The sequence below is a fragment of the Syngnathoides biaculeatus genome, chromosome 7 (genome assembly GCF_019802595.1).
Source record: "Syngnathoides biaculeatus isolate LvHL_M chromosome 7, ASM1980259v1, whole genome shotgun sequence".
Taxonomy (NCBI): Eukaryota; Metazoa; Chordata; class Actinopteri; order Syngnathiformes; family Syngnathidae; genus Syngnathoides; species Syngnathoides biaculeatus.
The window spans coordinates 10418038-10435280 of NC_084646.1; the positions used below are offsets into that span (position 1 = coordinate 10418038).

General features: G+C 42.5%; 1 long non-coding RNA gene across 1 annotated transcript; it reads right to left on the reverse strand.

The window, feature by feature from the left end:
• Nucleotides 1-3684: 3684 nt before the first annotated feature.
• Nucleotides 3685-15948, reverse strand: LOC133504067 (uncharacterized). Its single transcript, XR_009795893.1, has 4 exons — nt 15588-15948; nt 11380-11678; nt 9883-9973; nt 3685-4653 (listed from the first exon to the last, which is right to left on the reverse strand). It is a non-coding gene; the product is annotated as an uncharacterized LOC133504067 (long non-coding RNA).
• Nucleotides 15949-17243: the final 1295 nt, after the last annotated feature.

Below are 17243 nucleotides of genomic sequence, written 5' to 3' on the forward strand. Positions count from 1 at the left end.
ATTAAATGTTGTGGAGGGCGGCACGGTGGCACAGCCGGTAAAGCATTGGCCTCACAGTTCTGAGGACCGCCTGTGTGGAGTTTGCATGTCCTCCCGTGCCTGCGTGGGTTTTGTGCGGGTGGGCACTCCGGTTTCCCCCCCACATCCCAAAAACATGCAACATTAGTTGTACACTAAATTGTCACTAGGTGTGATTTTTGGTTGGATGGACGTACGTAAATCACGACTTACACATGTACATACAAATCAAAATACACCATTTATAGGCTCCAGCACTCTCCGCGACCCTCGTGAGGATAAGCGGCAAAGAAAATGGATGGATGGATAAATGTTGCGGATAGGCCTACAGATTTTTTGTAATACTGCAGACTTCATAACATTGTTTTTGCATTACTGTGTGAAAGTGCTGAGACGTTAGCAGATTTAGCATAACACGGCTAACTAAAAGGGGAACTGACACTGCGGCTTTTGGTTTTAAGCAACATGATTTATTTATTTTTTTTTTTTGTAAGATGAGTGACAAACCCGTGATATACTTTTGCCCCATTTACCGCATGTCAACGGCGGCGCAACACGTCAGCCCCGCACATCGCGGCCGGCGTTTTTTTTGTTCCGCCGCTAGCCGTCCCCCCGCGCGCGCGCGCGTTGTCTTGTTTGAGCGAGACGGACGACACCTCTCGCTTCCCGCGACACTGTTGACATGTTTGCCCCCCACCCCCGAGAAAGGCGGCGGGCGCATAAACACGGATCAGGGCGAGATGGGGGCCCGCTTCCCTATCAAGATTCCCGTCATATTCCCCCGGCTGACGAGACCAGACGAAGCACGGGGGCCGAGCGAGGCGCGAGCCGATAAAGGGTGTCTTTCACACAGCAACAACACGTAGCGCTGCGCTTATCGCCGCCAGAGGAGGACAGGACCCAGATTGTTACATTTGCTGGTTTGTTGTTTTCTTCTTTGGGCGCTGCGATAACGCGCCAGGAATCCGAGCGCGGGGCAGCCCATCGCTGCGGGTCGGCAGCGCAAAAGGCGGGCCCGCATTTTAAAATGAAGAAAGAAGCAATCGGATCGCGATGAAGGTTTTACTTCACGAGGAGAGAAAATTCTTCAAGTAAAAGAAGAATAAACTGCGGCGTGGACGCGTGCGCATACTCGCGCGTCGGCCCGTCGCGAGTTTGTCTCGGCTGCGGGTTTTGCGCGATTCCTTGTTGAACTTTTTGCCGCCAACTCGCGGACGACAGTCGGAGTGACTTGAGGAGTTTCACTGGGACTGGCATTAAGTAGTGTTTTGCCGTCTTGTGGCATTTACTGGCAAACAAACATTTTTACTGACGCGGAAATTATTAGCTGGGTGACCGTTCACAATTGTGTGTAAATGGGGAAACCGGTTACGGCATTTTAGCTAACAATACTTTGCTTATTAATGCTGATCGCACGTCAAACAAGTGTTGTGTGATATTCCCGACTAATTTACTGACCAACCAACATATCCAAGTCAACTCTATGATGCGGAGTTCACCAACCGACTAGCTAACAACCCATTTTTGTCTAATACTGCTAGCTTGCTAGCAACTCTGCTAATTAATTCACTCACGATGACCACATTGTTTCTGCATACAAAAAATATCTAAGAAAACAACAAATTTAAAACCCAATTTGCTAAGCAACCTGGAGGTGCTACTGAGTGGTTAAAAATATATGTACATATCAAAAAATGTTTCTTGAACAAATTACTTAGCAATAGATGCATAACAGCGGATTATACAAAATAGATCAATGTCAGAAAATGAACAAAAAACAAAATCTACGACTGTATTACTTTAAGATTTTAGGAGCAAATATCTAAATAAAAATATTGAAAATAACCATACAAATAGCATTAATTGGAGATTTACCTACAAATATAAAATCCGTCATTTCAAATAAAACCAAACAAACAAATGGAAAATGTGAGGATTTAAAATATCCATCTATGCATTTTTCTGAACCGCCTATCCTCACAAGGGTCACGGGAGTGCTGGAGCCCGTCCCAGCTGTCATCGGGCGGGAGGCGGGCGACACCCTTAACTGGTCGCCGGCCAATCGCAGCAAAAATAAATGAATGAAATGCAAATATATAAAATCAAAATGTACTATTTCTGTTTTAAAACAAGAGTCATGGGTTTGAAGGGCAGTAAATAAAAAAGAAACCGGATCCCTACACTAAGTGTATTCAATCCAAAAACTAAAAAATATGAAATAAAAAATAAATCAGAATGAAAAATGAATGTACTACACAAAAAATGCACAAAAATCTTAATATAAACATTTCATTACAAACACTACAAAAATATTCCATGAAGTAAATATGGACAAAAACAAACTTAATTTAAAAACCAAATATAATCGCATGAAATTAAGAATACAATGGAATAAAATTTGGTCAAAAAGACATATAAATCAATAATCCTGAATACCGCACAAAAAAAATAACTCCATTATTAATGTTTACCTGGATACATACTTCCATTTTTTTTTCCAGGAATTTAGTAACGGGACAAGCCGAAAGGTAAAGAAGAAGAAGTCCCCCAAACAGTTCATCATCATCATCATCATAATGTAGCTGCTGCTTACTGGGATGATGTCACATCCTGTCTTAACAAGCGAACGACGCACTCGCACGCATCAGCAGCAGCAGCAGCTGAAGAAGAAGAAGAAGAAGAAGAAGAGAAGAAGAAGAAGACGACGCAGCCCCCCCCCCCCCCCCCCCCCCGCCTCTTCTCTTTTTGAGCACGCGGGCTCTTCTTTAATTGTGACAGTAAACTGCTGGCTGTTACGGGCTGTTAAGCGGGATTTAAAACTTGTCAGACAAGACATGTTTGAAATTGCTTTAAATAAGTGCACTGTGTTGCTGTCAAGCGGGGGGCTTAGACGGGGGAAATATCCCCACAATTGAAGCACTCATCGGGGCTCAGCCCGCCGCCGCCGCCGCCGCCGCCGCCGCCGCTGCCGGTGCTGCTGCTGCTGATGACGACGACGACAACAACGATGATGATGATGCCCTGGCAACGCGCACGAGAAAAGGCAGTAGCACCCCCTACTGCACGCCGAGGTCACTGCACAAATTTGCTCCCAAAAGCTGCTGGAACTTTTGCTTCCACGCCAAATGCAAACTGGTCAACACTGGAGAGTAATTTTATTTTATTTTTTTTAGGGTGCGGGGGGGGGGGGGGGATCCTCACTTGTCATTGCTCTCGAGGAGAACGGAATATAATAATCATTGTGTCACGAAATTGGACAAACCTTTAAAGGCCAACAAATGTGGGGTCAATGCTACGTTGCTTCATCGCTGATACACGCGTCAAAAACAGACAAAATAGGGAGAAGAAAAAAAAAAAAAAGAATTGCAATATGCCAATAATGAAAATTCCCAAAAATGGGGAAAAAAAGAGAACTTTGTAATAAACGAAAAATACACAAAATAAAAAGAAAAAAAACACTATCTATATCTAGAAAAATATTTTAAAATGATACAAACACTATGCAAAATATACGAATAAAAGAGATGATGTATATTTAGTATTTTTCTAGGCTGTGTATCAGGGATGCACTGATATAATTTTTCAGAACAATATTTGACTCAACGGCTCCAACTACTGGAGACAAATTCCTTGTGTTGTTGTTGACACACTTGGCCAATAAAGATCATTCTGACCCCCCCCCAAAAAAAAAAAAAATAAAATAAAAATGTCATCACAATTACATGATGTGATGATATATATACAGTATATATATGAAAAATAATAAATTCCGATTTGAATTTGCAGCAGGTAGCAATTGGGAAGTGAAAACGCCCAAATAACGTCAAGTCATCATCCGAACGCGCCACGTCGTCGATTTGCTGCGCGCGCTTGACGGGAAGTTCAAGTGGAATTCTCGCAAACGTGGATTACAAGCGTTGGGAAAAAGGGAAGGAAAAGGGGAGTCTTGGTCTTTCTTTCTTTCTTTCTTTCTTTTTTTTCCCGGGGTCTTGTGATCTGCGCCCCCTCCCCCCGCCTCGCGGAGGAGCGCTTATCGGGATTAGACGGTCCGGCGCGCGAGGGGCCTCGCAGTTATTAGCACCTTCTTACAGCCGGCACAACAGCGGCAAAAGGCAGCGAGACACAGCGCGCAAGACTTTCCAATATGATTTGCTTATAGCTATTAATATGTATGCCTTAAATAGAAGCACACCGCTAAGCAGCTTATGATATTATGAAGAGAATGTTCCCTCAGGGGCATAACGTGGCAGCGGTGACAGCGAGGAGAGATTCCCATTTAGCCGGATGGGCCGTACTTACGTCGAGCATCTTCACCCGGCAAAAAAAAAAAAAAGACGAAGAAGAAGAAAAAAAAAAAAATGCTCGTAGGAGGGAAGATGGCGGTTTTGAAGCCGAGTGGGGCGGGGGGCGGGGGGCGTCTTCGATAAGCGCCCGTGCGGTCGGTGAATGAAAGACAAGCATGAAAGTGAGCTTTAGCCTCTTTTGCCAGGATTTTCCCCAGCAAATGGAGAAGCAGATAGGGCGGCGGCGGCGGCGGCGCTGCTCGGCCCGCCTGATTAAGCCAGTGTTCCCGCAAGAAGCAGACATTGTCCAAGCTTGTCCAGGTGGGGGACCTGTCAGCGCAAAAGCGCCCGGCTTAAAATAAAAAAAAAAAAAAAAAAAAAAAAAGATTAGGACCCGCAAAGACATCTCGGCTGCTTCTCTTGCTCTCTTTTCTTCTCGCGAATGTTTAATTCCCCGCCGGTTCCTCCTCATCCCGTCACTTTTCATTAGCGACGGCGGGCGGCGGCACCCCCGCGAAAACTGCACGACGAAAAAGCACAAATCTCCGGCGGGGAGGGGGGTTCCTTGCAAATGACCCCGAAAGGCCGCACTTTGCGTTTGTGGCCCCCAAACAAAAATAAAAAATGAAAAAATATTGCACGGAAGAAGGTTGTCTCAAACCAAAATGGCCGCCGTCACGTGCTAAGGAAGCGTAACCGGATTGGCTGGGAGTTGGGTTCTGACCTGAAGTAACCCCGCCTTTTTAACACTGAAATTAGACGGTGAATTTCAGACAGCGAATTGTAGCCAGTTTGAAATAACAATTTGAATGTTACAACGTAAAATTTTCCAGGGCGTTTTTTTAATTTCAATCCTGGTGGCACCTGGTGGTACTACTACGGGTGAGCAAAGTTCGCGTTTCCACGTAAAACTGGAATTTGGGACATCAGAGTTTCTTGTTTGGTGGTCAGTCAAACTTTGCTGCCTGCCTCTACGGCCAATTGCAAATGTCATTTTTTTTTTTTTTTTACCATTTTACCATCTTCCAATTATTTAATATATGTGGTTTAAATTTGGTAACAATTGTAGAAAATGTTTTCCTTGAAAAATAACAAAATAACTGGCCAAAATGAGGCTAAAATGGCTGCTTTGAAGCAAAATGGCTGACGTCCCGTGTCTTGACCTTTGGAGTTTTAATTTTTTTTTTGCGTCTACCATAATTGACATGTCGACCAAATTTCAAGAAATAAATTTTAATTAATATTTTTATATTTGGGCCGTTCTGAACATCAACTACATGATGTTCCGCAGAATGACAAAAACTAAAATGTTTTGCAACTGGGGTGGAAAAAAATGGAAGTGACATCAAAATAGAAAATTAAAAATAAATAAAACTGGATAGAAGAAAAATACACAAATAGTTGCTGAAATTTACCAAAATATTAGGGGAAAAAAATAAATCATTTTTCACTCTCTGAAGCCACCATACTTTTCCGCACAATGCCGCATTTAGTTTAGATGCAAAAATAAACAAATATGACATGATGTTTTTTAAAAAATATATACAATAGGACAAAAATGCCAAGATTAGATTCCATATCCACACCAATTTTCAAAGCTGCTTATCCACACAAGGGCCGCGGAAGTGGTGGTGCTACTCCCAGCTAACTTTCAATCCAAAAATATATTAGCTATCAGATGAGTAATACAAAATATTTGCCGAGGAATATAGAAAGATTGAATAAAAAATACAGAAGTAGAAATTTAAAAAAAGATGAAGAAAAAAAATGTAAAATATATTAGACAAAATCACAAATGGAAGAAAAATGTAAAAAATATTTGATGACGTATCCTTTCTACTTATCCTCACTAGGCTCTATGATACATCTTGCAAAAAAGTACAAATGAATTAAATGGAAAATGTGAAATTAATGGATGACCAAAAAAAAAAAAAAAAAATCATCGCTCAAAATTAGATGGGGAAAAATGAAATTTAGCTCAGGCCATTTTGGAACGCGTTTTCTTTTTTCCTCATTTGCGACTGTCGGAAGCGTCCAAAGTGGCCAGTTTGCCGCCCGCCAAACTTTTGGCAAATGCTACAAAACTGAATTTAATGTGGAGCGAAAAAAAAAACAAAAAAAAAAAAAATCACATCAGCAGTCCGCGGAAATTGCGCAACAAGCCACCAAAGTCGCCGTTGGGCCGAGGGCGCCCCCCCCCCGCCCCCCCCGTGGGCAAATTCCAGCCGGTACGGCACGAGCGGGTCACGGCCGTCTGTTTACCCGCCCAATTACCCAACGCGCCGCCTGCCAGATGAAAGCGGCGGGGTGGCGGCGAGGGGGGGGGGGTCCAAAACGTTCCATTGGCGGGAGGCGGGGAAGCATTATGAGCATATTTATCCCAAATTGGGAACTAATGAAGAAAGATTAAAGCCCCGCGCCGCAAATGGACAAGCAGCGCCTCGCTGACAAAGATTCGGGGGGGCAATTACGGCAGGTGAAAAAGAAAAACGGGGGGGGGGGGGGTTTTTAAAAAAAAGCCGGCGTCGCGCATGTGACGAGCGAGACAAGAGCCGCGGCGCTTTCAACGAGGCCCGAAAGAGGCTTTTACCGCGCAAATTTGCCAGCGCCATTACAGGGCGGGCGGGGCCAACCTGCTGGGTCGCGACCTCCACTTCAACGCGAGCCGCTCAGTTTCCACGAGAACCCCCCGCAAAAGCCCGACGAGTCAACTCAGGTCAAGTCGTGGACGATTCCCGACTGGCGCCGTTTTTCGCTCATTCGACTAAACATAGCGAAAAAATAATCAATTTGGTATCTTGAAGCAAGGAAAATCTGCAGTTTTTTTGCGTTTGTGCTCACGCCAAAGATGTTTCTTTCGACAGGCGCCATCTAGGGGAAAGTGAGGGGAGGAGCTTCATTGAGGCAGGCCAAAACCATGTCTAAATGGGCAAAAAGGCAAATCAGTTCCATTACGATCATAAAATTCATCGGAATGACGATACGATTTACTCCAACTACAATGCGATGCCTTAAATTATGATTACAATTATTAGAGGTGCCAAAGGTTCTCGTACTTTGTACTCAAGTAGATCGAAGTACAGAAAAATGAGTGTAATTACACAATGAATTTTTTAAAAAGTACAAAAGCCAAATGTAAATTACTTTCAGCTCAACAACAAATATTTCAAATTTTATTTCAAATCAAGAGCTAACTAACCTCGACACGGGCTTTTTGTTGTCAGAAAAGCACAGTGGCTATAAAAAGTCTACACACCCCTGTTCAAATACGGTTTTTTTTTTGTGACCCATTTCAAATCAGTTCAAAGGTCGGGTTTGGGTAGGGTCACCGTTAATATCAACTATAACCTGTATAAGTAAATCGAAAAATATATATATATATATATAATAAAAATAGCTGTAATAACGGGGTTGCATAAATGTACACACCCTCTCTTAACTGGAATATTGCTGCGTTCGGAAGGAACTGATAACGTTCAAGCTGGCTTTAAATGGGAGTAGTCGTCAAACATCTTTCATGATTTAAAGTGCCTCTAATTGACTCCAAATGAACTTCAGAGGTTCTAGCAGGCTTTTCCTGCCTTTCAAACAGAAGCCTGAGGCTCTTTTTTTGTTTGTTTGTTTTTTTAATAACGTTGACTTCATCAGGTCTCATTTTGTACAATACAAAAAAAAAAACGTTGCTCTGGAGACATCTTATATCTTTTGTAACGTCTCGAGAAATGTACAAATAACTGAAAAAAAAAACTATGCATGTCATTTATGTTTTTGCGCGTACTTTAACATGACCGCGTCTGTTCACGGGCCACTCAGAGAAGACCACAGCAAATACTGCGCCCTCGTACTTTTCTGCACGAGAGGTTACGGACTACGTGTCGTACAGCAGAGCCCCCCACCCCCCCCCCCCGACCCCCCCACCCCACCCCAACATCAGCGCCTAAGCCGCGGGAATACAAACAAGCGCCTGGCGGGATTCCTCCCGCAAGTTATTGGGCGCCACGCAGGTCGGGAAATCCTCAACCGCAATATTCTTCGGCCCGGTAAATCTCAACCGCTGAATAACACAAGCCAAGCAATTTAAGCGGGAAGGTCATCCCAAAGTAAAAGTGGGGGGGGGGGAGGGGGGGTGCCAGAAAAATAAATAAAAAAGAAATAAAAAGTGCTTTTCTGCGAGAGATGAGATATGACGGGAGATGACTTGACGGCAGGTCCACAAAAAGTAATGAATATCCCCCGTGCGGCGCTCCGCGACTTTGAGGAAACTGTCAGTTCGATAAAAATTATATTTCAGACGGATGATAAGTGGGAAAAAAAAAAAAAAAAAAAAAAAAACGGGGGGAAAAAAAAGGCACAAAAGCAAGAAAGGACACACGTCTGCCCGATGCCACGTTTAATCCCGGACGAGGGCCGACAGCCGTCAAACGTCAACGACGCTCCAGCAGCACACAAACAAAAAAACAGACATTCGCAATGTGACGTTTGTAAACAAATATTTGCGGGGGGTGTGGAGGGCCCTCCCCCCCCATCCCCACCAACAAGTTGATATCAAATTTTGTTATCAAATTCATCTCACTTCGCCGAGCGCTGCTTAGTTTGGATTTTTTTTTTTTTTTTTTGGTCGTGAATTGTTTTTTTGTACGTGGCGTCCATCGGAGGAGGACGCCGGCACGAGACGGCGACGGGACGGCCGATGTTGTTTTGCGCTTTTAACCGTTTTTGTTGAGCGGAACATGGCGCCGACGAGAGGGGAATAAAACTCTGCACCAGAAAGTTCAGGGACGCTCGAGAGACGACTGGTCAGACTGGAGAATCGAACTATCGAACTGCAGTTGCTGGTTTGCCTTCTAACTCCGCTTGATTGGCCAGTAAAGATTTGAATCTCCTCTTTAACGGCTTCACACAACAGTGACACCGAGTGAACAATTTACCGTAAATCCCGACCTACATAGCGCACCTGCTGACAAGCCTCACCGAGTACATTTGTAAAGGAAATACCATTTGGTGCGTACTGTACATACGCCGCAGCCGTGTGGAAAACCCGCACGTGCCCTTATTGAAACCCACATTGAAACACGAGATATTTACAAAGATGGTACAGAAAGAGTTTAAAGCGAGCTTGGCGCTAACGCTAGTGCCGCACTAAAGCTAGCACTGACGCTAACAGGGCCAGTTAAAATAAAGCTTACCGGTAAATATCACGCCAGTAACACAGCAGCAGCACGCTAGGCCAGCGCTAACGCTAGCACAGCACTAAAAGGGCCGGTAAATATATTCCACCGGTCTCGTTCTTACCTTTTCCGCTCCAGTGCCCCCTTGCGGCCAAAATGCACAAATTAGCCACATCAGCGCATAAACCACAGAGTTGGAAGCGTGTGAAAAAAGTCGCGGCTTGTAGGCCCGGAAATTTGGAGTCATGGTCAACTTGCAGCAAAGTTTGTTTGGTTGTTTGGTTATAAATGTTATTTTGGCTTATTTTTAGACACTGCTTTGTTGTGAAAACACTAAATCAGTAAAGTTAAGTCGAATAACGTCTGAAATATGCCCGCGCGTTCATTTATTGCCGCCAGCTCGGTGTACTTACGGTAAGCTGTTGCTTCCTTGACAATCGCACCCTGTTTTTGTGGTTCGGTTTTGGCCGCGTCGTGCGGCGCGTCTCATTGGAGTGTCTGGGCCTGCAGGTAAAGAGGCAAAGTGTGATTGGTGTCGGCAGTTCGGGTTCGGGTGGGCGTCACGGGTCGGGGCGGGGGGGTTGCTCACGGTCTCATGACTTTGCAGAAGGATGGGTCAGCGTAACAAAAGAAAGTTGCAACGATAGCTCAGATGAAAATGATTTAAAGTCATTTCCTTTTCATCATATCAGTGTTATTAATTCAGGTAAGTCGAATCTATGAATTGAAAGTTACTTTTTCGACCTGTCGATTGACTTTCCTTTGTGCGCACACAAAGAACCGAACACCCGCGGATGTGTTTTGCCTGGCGTGGCGGAAGAATAACGCGTCCTTGGCCAAAACTACACCGACGCGGTTCAGCGCAGGCTCCACACCGCTCGTTCCGATAAATCGTCGGCGGTCTGTTGCGGCGCCGACGATACCGGGCCTACTTCCGAGGCGCAGAGGAGCGTTTGCCAACATTGCGGATCAAGAACGGCGCCATTCTCAACGCTACCTGGCCGGGGGAAAAACACCACAATGGATATCGAACAATCGGCCCACTCCCGTCTGCTCGAGGGACCTTGGAGCGCTCGCCGCACGAGCCACGTGAAAGCGGCACGATCGCGGATTGTATGAGCCGCGCGGCGCTTTTGTGCCCGACAATGGCGTCGCTCTGGTGAAAAGTACAAAGCCAACTTGCCAAGTTTGACAAAAAGCTCCACTTTGTGGATGTGCCACTCACGCAGAGGACACGGCGAGGGCGCCACGGATAAACGCAACATCGATACTTGGAAAAACTCGGCCCCAGGGGAGACGTTTCACCCCCAAAAAAATGGAATTCCAGACGGTATTGACCGCAAAAGAATGAAAAAAAATAAACATTTTCACTAGATTAAAAAAAAAAAAAAAAAATCATAAACTTACAAGGATAAAGTTGTATTTTTCCAAGACCACGTCGAGTTTTTATGCTACATTCAAAGTTTAAGAAAGGGAAGAATAGCATTGTTTAGCAGTTGAATATAAAAAATACAACTTTATTCTCACACACTTTTTATTCTACAGAACACACCTTCATTTTCTGAATGTGTGCGGGTATAAAGTGTCAGAAAACAAAAGAATAAGCATTTAAAAAAAAGTCCCACATAGCTCCAGTGATGACAAAATGGCCGCTTTTGTTCACATGTTCATTGGCAGCAGGGCTTAGTGATGACCATAGCGCACCATTGACACCCCCCCCCTCCCCCCAATCGGGCCAGAATGGCCTTTAAATGTGATAACGAGGAGGGGAAAAAAAACTGCACAGTTACAGCCTTTGGCCACAGGAGGGCGCCAAAGAGGCGTCCGGTCCCCACGACACACAGAATCATAAATGTGAGCGCATACGCGTGTGTACGTGGACGCGTGTGTGTGTGTGTGTGCACTCTCACCTGAGTGACATCCTCGTCCTCGTTCTCTCTCTCCGAAGGCCCCGACAGCAGATAACACTCGTTATCTCCGCCCACGCTGGAGATTTGCCCCCAATCCGCCTCCCGAGCGAGCCGAGAGTCCGCGACGGCGGCCGGCACCGAGGGCGTCGCGTCGCGTCGCGTCGCCGCGTGGCCGGATTCCGCCTCCTCCCTCGCCACACCCGTCACGCCGGGACCGCGCAAAAGGTCAAGATCGACGCTCACGAGGGCGGGGGGGGGGGTTTCACCTCAGCCCCGCCCACCTCTTCGACTCTTGCACGCTTGACAAAAACCAACAAAATAAGCAAAATAATCAGAAGAAGACCAAAAAAAAAAAAAAACATTCACAAGTATTATATCCAATTATTTGATCAGTTTTAAACTTTTAGGGGATACGAAACAAAAATCACAAGTTAAAATATTCATCAAACAAATCTAAAACAATATATATATAAGTATCCAGATATAGTATTTTTTTTTTTCAACATTTGTAATTTGTTTTAGATTTGTTTGATAAATATTTTAACTTGTGATTTTGTTTCTCTTCATATCCCATATATATACATATATATATAAATATAAAAATCTGTATTTGGATACTTTTTTTCCCAATTCTATTTTACAAATATTTGATCTCTAAATATAAATAATAATTACACATAGTATATCATTAAATGATTAATTACCTAAACCTTTTGTTTCCCAAGTAAAAGAAAAATCTAAAATGCAAATCAAATGAAAAAAGTAGAACAAAAATACAAACTAATTATAACAAGTTTTGCTTTGAAGAAATATAGATGAATAAATACATTTGTAGATTTTACTTTACAAATATTTTATCACCAAAAATATTTAAATGAAAAAATAGGGGGGTTATTAATTTTGGAGGAAATCAGAAACACAAAGAACAAGAAAACAATGAAATTAAATGTTTTTTATGGCATTTCATTTTTTTCCAAAATATGTTGAAATTAAAATATTAATTTTTATTTGTACATTTCAGGGTGACATCAAAGCAAAAGAGACAATAATTATCCAAAACAAATTTTAAAAGGAAACTTAAACTTAACGTAAAAAAAAATAAGAAAATGTTCGTTTTTGACAATATTTTGAAGCATATTTTATCATGATAGCCGACAAATATTTGAATCTGTAAAACAATACAAAAATTTAAAACATGTCTGTGTTTTGATTAGGTGAGCCTAAAGAAATCAGCAGGAAACTAGAAAATATTGAGGGGGGGGTACTAAAAAAAACACGTCCATCTGTCTGGTTATGACGGCAATAAAATAATAATAACGGCCTCTTCTGTGCCCGGGGTTTGATTTTTTTTTTTTATTGCTTGATGGCGAACTTCTCAAGCGGCTCACCGGGTGACAATAATTTCATTCAAGCTATTAATTTCCTTTGTGGAATCCAAAAGCTTTTGGACGGCTGAAGTGTGCCACTGCTATCTAGCGGACAAAACAACAAATGCAGGTCACACAAAGCCTACAATTGTGGTCATTGAAAAACTTTCAGTAAAGACCCAGTTTGAAATGTATCCATTCAAATATCACATTAAATGTTATTATGATACTTATATAGTTGGCAATGTATAAAATACAGGGTTGGGGTGTTTAACATTAGTGCAAGTCTTATTTAGATTTTTTTTTTGGGAGGAGAGGCTTCAAAAGTTATAATGTATAATGTCAAAATTTAAAATAAAATGCAATATATTTTTACTACAAAATTAGATGAAATGTGTGTCTTTGAAAATAAAAAAAAAGCTTTTGCATTGTGAGTCCTAAAGTTGAAATAAAATACCTTAAAAGAAACACAGTAGTCTCCATATTAGTTGTGCATTTCCCTTATGAAATATTTTTGGGTTGGTCAAATCTTCTTATATATTACAGACACGATTTTAATATGACTGTCCAACATTTTTTGTATTTTCCCATGTAGCTTCCATAAATGTACTCATTTGTGTATTTTTCATATCACATTGTGACATTACGCTTGTTAAATCCTTTACATTCTCTCTAGACTTTTGAAATGTATTATTTTCTGCTATTTTGAATTTATTTTGCGTATTTTTCTCTTGGTGTTCTATTTATTTATTTATTTATTTATTTATTTTTGCTTTCTTTTTGTCATGTTTTTCATATTTGGGCTTTTTTTTGTGAGGGAGGATCACAATGTGTTTACTCTTGTTATAATCTTTTACGGGGGGTCTTTGTACATTTTTGTGTATTTTCTTCATGTTATGTTTATTCAAATATTTTTTAGTATTATTATTTTTTTATATAAACAACAAACTACAAGGATTCGACGGCCATGTGTTCATGGTGTTAATCTCTTGAGCACACTCATAAAGACATCCACAGGGCGAAAATGACTAATATGATGTCAAAAATATCTACGTGAAGACACAAAGTCAAGTGTATCCAAAGAGAACAAGCTCAGGGGGCCCCAAAGTGGACCCCTGAGGCCTCCCCCTCCAAACGGGCTCTCCAAAGACTTAGTTAGCTGAGACAATCGGGCCACAATCACTTGTTTAATCTCCATCTGACAGGCGCGCGTCGCGTTACAAATTACGGGCGCGCAAATTGCTTTTCTTGCCACCAGCCGTCACTGGCAAATTATCTTAATTGTGTTGCGATTGCGCCTCCCAGCCAGATCTCAAACACTCCAAAAAGCACACGCGCAAGCGTTCATGCTCACAACATACACACAAACTCTGGATTCCGTCTTTCACGGAGACCGGAGCAGCTCTTTGGCACTCTCTTGCGGACGACTGCCGTAACTGCACTTTCCCTGCCATCCCTTCCACATTTGAGCTTCGATGAAGATGAAAATTTTACTCACTCGTGGCCTGTGACCCGATACAAAAACAAAAAAACAAATCAATATGATACCGATATTGGTGTTGATATTAACTCATTGTCAGCCATTTTCACCAAACCGACCTTTTAAAACCAAGTGTAGTTTTTTTTTTTCCAGTTCTTGTGTACTTAGTAGAATCTGGGTTGGTTTTAGTGGTTAGTGGTTTTGGTGGCTCAGCTGGTAAAGCGCTGGCCTCACAGTTCCAAGGTCCAAGGTCCCGGGTTCAATCCCGAACCCGCCTGTGCGGAGTTTGCGTGTTTTCTTCCCCTTGCATGGGTGGGTTTTCCCCGGGTGGGCACCTCCCACATCCCAAAAACATGAAGACATTAATTGCCCATAGGTGTGATTGTGAGTCCGGCTGTTTGTCTCAATTGGCTGGCGACCGGTTCCGGGTGCGCCCCACCTCCTCCCCGTTGACAGCTGGGATAGGCTCCGGCACTCCCCGCGACCCTCGTCAGGATAAGCGGCAAATAAAATGAATGGAAGGGTTGGTGTTACCCAAAAATCAATTTCTGACCCCAAAAAAGGAGACAAAAGGAGCTTTTTGTGTGAAATGTTGAAACAATTCCTTGAAATTTTTTTTTTTGATTTTGCGACAGCTCAAACAAAAAACAAAATTACGACCGAAATGGCTTTTGATACACATTCACGGGGCGGAAGTTGAACTTTTTTTTGGTTTACGTCGTCACCATTCACATCATGAACCGCGCGACTTTTTCGGATGTTCGCGACGCGCACGTTCTGCAACCTGTCGGGACAAATATTCCGTTTATGTAGCGTGCAGCGGCCGTGCCCAACTTTTTTGGACCCAACACACAACCAGACAAAAATCTGCACGATGAGCTATAGTCCAAATTGATTTTACGCGACCTTTCGGGAACATTTTAGGCTGAGAGAGCCACAAATGCTAAAATTGTAATTTCAAAAAAGTCAGGCAATATTAATAGTACTGTATTTGAGCATTTTTGTAAAACCAACACTTTGAGTGCAATAAGTCTTTCATAACATTTTTATGATGTTTCGAACCAAACTTGCTAAAAAAAAAAATTCTAGAGAAATGTATAGAACTCGATAGTTTATAATAATTATATCTATAATGAGAATAATATTCTAATATAGAATAGAATTCCATAGAAATTCTATTAGAATTTGTCCAGAACAACTTGTTCTAAAGAACTTTGGCTGTGATTTTCTTTAGAACTTGTGCAAAACAGAATGTTTTTAAATGGAAATTCTATAGGACTTGGGCCCTAAAGTTCTTTAGTAATTCTTTAGAGATGTTCTATAGATTTTTTTTTTTTGTTGACGACAAGAACACTTCTTACCGTGAATGTGACTTCTGGTGCTGGCCGGTTTTGCTGATGGCTTTCTAGTCTTTCACACGTCATCGGGTCATGCAGGCGTTGAGACTTCCATCCGTTCGTGGTGAACATAATTCCATTTCATTCGCCATCATGATGAACAGTCCTTGCCAACAACAGCGTGTCTTTTATTCATTTGATTATCTTGTCTTTATGCGAAAAGTCGGCAAAATTTCTAATCTATCAGTCACGAATGCTTTGCATCGTCCTCCGCCTGTTTAATGGCTGTCCAGTCTTGGCAAAAACTGGACAACTTTGTTTCCGCAATTAGTTGTCGCTACCTGCTGCGTTGGACCCTTACGGTGAACTACGGAAACCCCACTCGGACAAACTGCCTCTGGTCATTTGCGTTGCCTCACTGACCAAAAAAAAAAAAAAAGACTTCATAGCGCATTCGCATCAAGCGGTATGGCGAATGGTGGAAGCCATTTGGCCGCCATCTTGGTACTCCCAAAACGCGTAGAGCACATGGTTTACGGGTTGGATTATTAATCAATAAATTTGGCATGTAGAGTTAAAACTGGTCGTGTGAACTAGACACTTTTGCAGTTCTGGTAACATGAAGGATTTTTAATTCGACTTGTTAAGCCAAAAAAGGCGAAGTGCAAAGGAAAAACGTAGAACATCGTGACTAGCAAGAAATCTTGCATATTACCTCGGGCCCGAGATCTGTGACATGTTCACTTTTCCCAAAATAAGCTGTGAAGCACTTTCATCATGACATTGCAAAAAAAACTAAGCATTTTTTTGTCATACATAAAAATTGAAGTCAATCAGTTGGATATTTTTTGGAAATAAGGAAGTCGGAATGGGAAAATACATGCAAAACGCGTTGTTCATTTGTCGTCTCTGCGACAGAAAATTTTACTCACATTTGAAAATCAAATTTGATTTGCAGTGTTCTGTGTTATGAAATTCATCAAAAATTTCACGTAAAATGTGTTTTCTTGCTAATCCACTGATGAGGTTTGGGAAAATAGTGACATCGGCCGACGTAGGTGAAGCAGCGAGTGAACAGTGAACAGCAACAACTGGAAACAAAACTTTGTTCAAGTGAATTAAACTCACCGGAAAATTAAAAAAAAAAAAAAAAAAAAACTTTCCAGGCAAATTTTAACAGTGTCAAAGTAAATGTTTCTAACTTACCTGTGGAATGTTTTCTCACAGCCACCAAACTGGCGATTAACGCACGGGTCGGCACGCTTGTTTTGGGAGTAGCAAGATGGCGGATGGCGACTTCGGTTTTGGTGGCCAATGAGCCGTCCAGTATCTTATTTTATTTGATTTTTATAGATCAGTGCGTTGCCTACGTGATGGAAAGGACATCGTACAGTATGTCGTGACGAGGCCTCTGCGAGCCATATGCAACGTCAAAAGAGCCAGATATGGCTCGCGAGCCACAGATTCCCGACCCCGGTTCTCGTCCCACTACTTTTGTCCAATGTGTGGCCTTCCTGGACACGAATAACAACGTTTCGCTTGCTGCTGCTGCATTTCGACAATCATACTCACTAAATGTTAATTTACGAATCAGAAAAGAACAATCTATATCATAACTGTGACTAAAAAGACACACAGAGCGGTGTGGAAATCAACGCCAAGCGTTTTTGCCCACTCTGT